Here is an 8060-nt window from a genome sequence, read left to right on the forward strand (position 1 = left end):
CACTGCGGTTTAAAACGTAAAACATTATAATAGGCTTTGAACCAAATGTATTTCCTGATGTTTCTTTTGCTTGAAAAGTCTACATGAACAACATATAATCACTCAAGTACTACATGTATTTTCAGAAATGTTTAACTCTTTTTTTGTTTTTGAGACATTAAACTTTGGAATACCTTTGGCAAATTGCATCTACCTCCCATCATATACGGGAGAAATAATATTCAAATTTTGTTATATAAATATCTGACAACGCGCTAGTCCTCGTCTTGTTCTACATCAATAATTTTATTGTTAATGAAATCTAAACCATCCCTTTAAGGTATTTTGATGATATATGTTACAGTTTCTGAACATTGTTGCCGATCGCAAATTGGAGATGTTGGGAGGTTCACTGCAGGGAAATAATATCTGTGAAATCATCCGGTATTTTGTATTTAGATTTTCAATTTGCAATGATATATGTCACTCATCATTGAATATTTTATTAAGATGTATGGTAATAGGGTTATACAAACGCCTGATTGCAAAACGGATACAAACATAAAATTATGTACTAGAAGTAATTGATACATTAACAACAGTTGGTAAAATTTAGGGTTTCATTTTTGCAAGATCGATGGATTGGTCACATTCTCATAAATCAGGGTATCAATGCACTAGAAGTAAAAAAAAAATAATACTTTCAAATGAGCTAAGATAAAAGTGAAACGTATTGGTTTAGTGAAAGCAGTTTAAAAAATAGGGAATCTATTGAGAGGTTCATACATTGGAGAAGTACATGCAAACAAACTAATCAATAGAAAATGATTTCTGTTTTGGCTTCAGAACAATTGTTTCATTATCGACTGTAAACGAAGCAAGTTAAACAAATGTACGCTAATATGATACATGATATACTAGTATAAACAACAATCAACATATTTATTAATTAATAAATTACTTCCTTCGAATATAGAATATTGACGAAAAGAATACATATTATTTGCAAGCCAATACTACTATGATGAATATGTTATTTCATAGCTTAATTTCAATATAATAATGGACAAAATCGTTGTACTACACGTTAAATTCTGTAATTATGGCATTTATAGATACTTTACAATTTTGCGATCCTACATAGAGTTAATGTCCTTGCAGCATTGTTGCAACATAGTTGTGTAAGCATCATTTGTGTACCCAATACGACTTATTCCGGGAAGACCAGGACCAAGGTTATGCAATAAATAATAACAGCAAATGAAGGGTATACGCCAATGTGAAACACAGAGGTCAGTAGACCGAGGTAAGTATACAATATGACATGTTGACTTATATCTCATTCTTTATTTCAGGAACACAGAATCATTGGAGATTGCATTTTAACATTTTTGGAAACTATGAAGAGCCCAATAGACTTAGAATTAAACTCAGGGGAAGACATTCTGGCTCCATGTGTATCTTATCATGAGACAGTGTGTCCTCCCTTGAGTAGCATTCAAATTGCATCACGGAGGTAATCCTGTAGACGACCAAAAATGATGTAAACGCCAAACGAACAAATACCAGCTACAGATAACTGGAATATGTTGGACGAAACATTATTTGTTTCAGATAAAACATTACATCAAAGTTGACAAAATAACATGGTAAGTTAACGAAAAGGAAATCATATCAATTTGGAAGAAGATCCTGGATGAAAGATAAGACACGTGGTTGACAACGATGAAGCAAGAGATTAGAAAAGGTATCTGCTCTCAGGAAGAGCATACTGTCTGCGTGATTGCAATATACATGAGACAGTGTGTCCTCCCTAAGACTCAGTTTAATGCCGATTACATCACAGTTCAAAGGCCAATAGTTGTACAGAAGCTGGAATTGTTTATAACAGAAAACAACCACTTGACAATTATCATTATCATGACAGAAGTCACAGAGTAAGTAAGTAAGTAAGTAAGTAAGTAAATTTTATTTACAGTCGGCATATATATACATAATAACAGAGAAAACATGAGCTCTGGTGAGCTCTTTAACCGAATATCACATAAAAAAAAAGAACCACAGTGACGACCTAAACATAGCGACAAACACCAACTTAAGTTTAAAGGGGCACTACAGAGCGATAACCAAAACACAGATGCGAAGTACAAATATGGTTTGGTTCTATATGTATTATGATGAAATGACATTTTCATTTTTTTTATCGTTAGATTTCTTTGTTAAAGTTTCACTTTATTCGTGTTATACGTTTTGCTTAATTATCATGGATAGAACATATATTTCCTATTGACAAAGTTTGAAATTTTTCGAAAAACTAAGTATTTTCTTATCCCATGCACATTTTGTTTGGAATTTTGAGTCCTCAATGCTTTTTGACTTTGTACTTGTTTGGCTTTATAATTATTTTGATCTGAGCGTCACTGATGATTCTTATGAAGACGAAACGCGCGTCTGGCGTATTAAATTATTATAATCCTGGTACCTTTGATAGCTATTAACACCAATGGGTCGATGCCACTGCTGGGTGGACATTTTGTCTTCGAGGGTATCACCATCCCACTAGTCAGCACTTCGGTGTTTATAATTAACATGAATATCAATGCTATGGTCATTTTCATAAATTTCCTGTTGACAAAACTTGAAAATTTTCGAAAAACTAAGGATTTTTTTATCCCAGGAATTGATACCCTAAGCCGTATTTTGCACATTTTTTTTTGTTGGAATTTTGGGTCATCAATGCTCTTCAACTTTGTACTTGTTTGGCTTTATAACTATTTTGATCTGATCATCAATGATAAGTCTTATGTAGACGAAACGCGCGTCTGGCGTACAACATTATAATCCTGATACATTTGATAACTATGAACACCAATGGGTCTATGCCACTGCTGGCGGACGTTTCGTCTCCGAGGGTATCACCAGCCCAGTAGTCAGCACTTCGGTGTTAATTAACATTAATATCAATTTTATGGTAATTTTCATAAATTTCCTGTTGACAAAACTTTTTCGAAAAACTGTTCTGAGCGTCACTGATGTGTCTTATGTAGACGAAACGCGCGTCTGGCGTATTAAATTATTATAATCCTGGTACCTTTGATAACTATTATCATAAATGATAAGAATAAACGGTATATGGATAATACAGAGGACGTTGTGTTTAAACATTGCAAAAAGGTGAGCCAATGAATATACTACGTGATTTCGGTCATATATAGCATGTCTAACATTTAGTTTTGTATATTAGTATTAAATGCCTCAGTATAATTTTCAGAATATGATGTGAACTCTTACAAGTTTAGCTGTGCTGTACATATAAATACGGAGTCACCTCCGGGTGGAATGGGGAAATTTAATCCAATGCCACGTGTAGGCAGAGTATTATGCTCATTGTGCGTTTACGAACCATTGTTTCAACTAATGATTGGTCCATTGGTGAAATATTGCAAGGAAAAGTTCTTGTTCCCAGCTAATGTATATGTGTCCTGTTTTCCAGTGACAGTCTAAATTTATTGCTCTTCAATATGATTGTCATACTTTGCGAAACTTATCAAGTTTGTTTATTGCTACTATATTTTCGTCCTGACAACTCATAAACAATTTCCATTTAACGTTAGACAAATAGTACATGTATTCATTCCAACAAAGAAGCCACCAAAGCACGCATTTGGGTTGGTTGTTCTAGAATTTAAGAAAAATATAACACTTTTTTGTTTTTATGAGTAACATGTTCCGAATGTGTATTGTTTCGTTGCCGAAGATATTTGTGTGTTTATTTCTTTAACTCTTACATACAGTACATGTACGTTCAAGGAATTGAAACCGTATGCTAGATGTATGTTGGAAGTTCGAAATTCCATCTGGTTGGGATGCTAGTCCGCTTCTTCGAATAATGCTTTACTTTCCCTTTTTATACGACCGCAAATTTTGAAAAAAATTTCGTCGTATATTGCTATCACGTTGGCGTCGTCGTCGTCGTCGTCGTCGTCGTCGTCGTCGTCGTCGTCGTCGTCGTCGTCGTCCGAATACTTTTAGTTTTCGCACTCTAACTTTAGTAAAAGTGAATAGAAATCTATGAAATTTTAAAACAAGGTTTATGACCATAAAAGGAAGACTGGTATTGATTTTGGGAGTTTTGGTCCCAATATTTTAGGAATTAGGGGCCAAAAAGGGCCCAAATAAGCATTTTCTTGGTTTTCGCACTATAACTTTAGTTTAAGTTAATAGAAATCTATGAAATTTTGACACAAGGTTTATGACCACAAAAGAAAGGTTGGGATTGATTTTGGGAGTTTTGGTTTCAACAGTTTAGGAATTAGGGGCCAAAAAAGGGCCCAAATAAGCATTATTCTTGGTTTTCGCACAATAACTTTAGTTAAAGTAAATAGAAATCAATGAAATTTAAACACAATGTTTATGACCACAAAAGGAAGGTTGGTATTGATTTTGGGAGTTTCGGTCCCAACAGTTTAGGAATTAAGGGCCAAAAAGGGACCCAAATAAGCATTTTTCTTGGTTTTCACACCATAGCGTTAGTATAAGTAAATAGAAATCTATGAAATTTAAACACAAGGTTTATGACTATAAAAGGAAGGTTGGTTGATTTTGGGAGTTTTGGTCCCAACAGTTAAGGAAAAAGGGGCCCAAAGGGTCCAAAATTAAACTTTGTTTGATTTCATCAAAATTGAATAATTGGGGTTCTTTAATATGCTGAATCTAACTGTGTATGTAGATTCTTAATTTTTGGTCCCGTTTTCAAATTGGTCTACATTAAGGTCCAAAGGGTCCAAAATTAAACTTAATTTGATTTTAACAAAAATTGAAACCTTGGGGTTCTTTGATATGCTGAATCTAAAAATGTACTTAGATTTTTGATTATTGGCCCAGTTTTCAAGTTGGCCCAAATCGAGGTCCAAAATTAAACATTGTTTGATTTCATCAAAAATTGAATAAATGGGGTTCTTTGATATACCAAATCTAACTGTGTATGTAGATTCTTCATTTTCGGCCCTGTTTTCAAATTGGTCTAAATTAAAGTGCAAAGGGTCCAAAATTAAACTAAGTTTGATTTTAACAAAAATCAAATTCTTGGGCCTCTTTGATATGCTGAATCTAAACATGTACTTAGATTTTTGATTATGGGCCCAGTTTTCAAGTTGGTCCAAATCAGGATCTAAAATTATTATATTAAGTATTGTGCAATAGCAAGTCTTTTCAATTGCACAGTATTGTGCAATGGCAAGAAATATCTAATTTCACAATATTGTGAAATAGCAAATTTTTTTTTTAATTAAGAGTTATCTTTCTTTGTCCAGTAAAGTAAGCATGAAATATCTGCAAGAATTTTTTTTAATTGGAGTTATCTTTCTTTGTCCAGAATCAACTTAAATCTTTGTTATATACAATATACAATGTATATTCACTTTTTACTACCAACTGATAAATTTAAATAATCTTTACCATTCAGTGATAACAAGCAGTTTTTTTACATCTTAATATTTTATGATGTATTTTAATGAGTAGTAATTGTTGCAAACTCCATTAGAATATTTTAATTGAAAGTAGTTTTGGAATAAGGGAAAGGGGGATGTGATTAAAAAATTGGGTTCAATTTTTCTCATTTGAAATTTCATAAATAAAAAGAAAATTTCTTCAAACATTTTTTTGAGAGGATTAATATTCAACAGCATAGTGAATTGCTCTAAGAGAAAACAAAAATTTTAAGTTCATTTGAATACATTCATTCTGTGTCAGAAACCTATGCTGTGTCAACTATTTAATCACAATCCAAATTTAGAGCGGAATCCAGCTTGAATGTTGTGTCCATACTTGCCCCAACTGTTCAGGGTTCAACCTCTGCGGTCGTATAAAGCTACGCCCTGCGGAGCATCTGGTTTGTATATATATATATAAATTAGACTACATACCAAGTCATGAACATGGCAGTTGTATTCTAAAATGTTGCATTGCCGTTTGGTTTTTTGTTGCACTGCAGTGTTCTGTTTTTTCGTTGTTTCCCTCGTTAGTTTGTAACCCGGATTTGTTTTTCTCGATCGATTTATGATTTTTGAACAGCAGTATGCCACTGTTGCCTTTATTTGATATGCCGTTGGTTTTCTGTTTGAGTTGTTTTACAATATATTATAATAGTCTTGTTGGGGTCTTTTATAGATTGCTGTACGGTGTGAGCCAAGGCTACGTGTTGAATGCGGTGTTTTGATCTATACTTCTTAACTTTTTATACATTGTGATTAAGATAGAGATTTGTCTCATCGGCACGTATAACGATTCTTCTTATTTATATTCATCACAAATGTTTGTATAACCTCTTGACATACAAATTTTACTCGTTCAGTTGTTGTACTAAAAAAATCAGCAAAGATGTTCTGAAATTTGATCAAACCTGTAATTACCAATCGGTATACTCTTCTTAAAGCAAATTTGTTGTTGATTCAAATATGTTGTTGCATCATATAGAGTATTGTTTGAATGACGTAAAATAATCATATTATGATAATGGCGCTTTCATGTTTAACCCCATCAACATTCTTTATATATGCCTGTTTCCAGTCGGAAACCTGCAATTCAGTGATTGCTTATAGTTACTGTGTATCTCATTTTTTTAAATTATTTTTGTTTATCATTTTGTTCTAGTGTTGTGCAATTGCATCACTGTTCCAGATTAGGGGGAGGGTTTAGCGCCATCATCCCGCCACACTCTGTATAAGCCTGCTCAAGTTAGTAATACAGTGGTTGTCGTTTGATGCTGTGCGTCATATTTGCGCACTTAAATGTCGACAGTGCAGTATGTAAAACATTTGCCAATTAACGCCGTTACTACAATTTGTTGATAACTATATCATGGACTGCACAAGTAATGTATTTTCTGTTAGGGATGTGTTAATACCCTTCCACGTCCGGTCTGTTTGTTAATTTTGTATGCCTTGTCTCGATGAAATGAATTAAGCCTTTTCAGCTAACAGTTTGCTCTTAAGCCACATTCATTAAGGTTCTTGTTCTGCACATTTTCAGTGACTGAAAACCATGGGACGAGCGAGCGATTTGAAAATTGTACGTTTTTTTGTTTTCAAATTTTTGAGCCGAAGATTAAAACGTCAAGGTAAACACCTTCATATTGTTTTGTAAACTTATATCATGGGTTCTGACAATATTTATCAAAACAAGAGAGTATGAAACTTGTACTTTAACACTTGCAAGGTTGAAGTGTTTTTTCCCCTAGCTGTTCACATAGACATGTAGTCTTATAATTTCAAAATATTTATAGTTTCTTGTTTTACTGTTGTTTCAGAGGACATCATACCTTGAATTTAATTATTTAATAACTATTTAAATCTGCATTAAGTTGTCATAGATGTCTTTCCTCATTCCCCGGACACGACTTATAACCATCAATATGGAGGGTGTCTTGCATGAAGCAAGAAATGATCATCCTTCCGGAACAACGTAGTTTTCAGAGGTTTGAGCTGTCCGTTTAATAGAGTTTGTTTTTAGTTTTTTGTGTTGTATGCTGGTTATCTTCTCCGTCGTTTTGGTATTCTCATTTTTGTTCTTTGTCTTTTTGGCACTGTGTGTATTAATAATCCTGAGATCACCCCTAGTTTTTGGTGGGGTTCGTATTGCTTATTCTTCAGTTGTCGATGTTGTGTCATGTGTTCTATTGTTGGCCTGTTTGTCTTTTTTCATTTTTAGCCAGGCGTTTTCAGTTTGTTTTCGATTTATGAGTTTGGTATCTTTCGTCCCTCTCTTTAATAAGATGTGGCATGCGGACCAATGAGACAGTTTTCAATCCAAGTGACAATGTATTTTAAGTTACCAAATCAAGGTCAAAGTACGACTTTCAACAGAGAGCCTTGGCTCACACCGAAAAGGAAATTATAAAGGGCTCCTGAAACCAATGGTCTTATCTATAAATAAGACGTATGAACCCCACCAAACAAATATTCGACATTTACTGAACAAAATGCCCCTTACCTAGGACAGGTGCAAACAAATGCAGCAGGTATGGATTGGTTTGCATTAAGGTGTCTGTATTAGCATATACATCTCCTTCAAATTTTAAAGTT

Source organism: Mytilus trossulus, chromosome 12 (genome assembly GCF_036588685.1).
Source record: "Mytilus trossulus isolate FHL-02 chromosome 12, PNRI_Mtr1.1.1.hap1, whole genome shotgun sequence".
Classification (NCBI taxonomy): Eukaryota; Metazoa; Mollusca; class Bivalvia; order Mytilida; family Mytilidae; genus Mytilus; species Mytilus trossulus.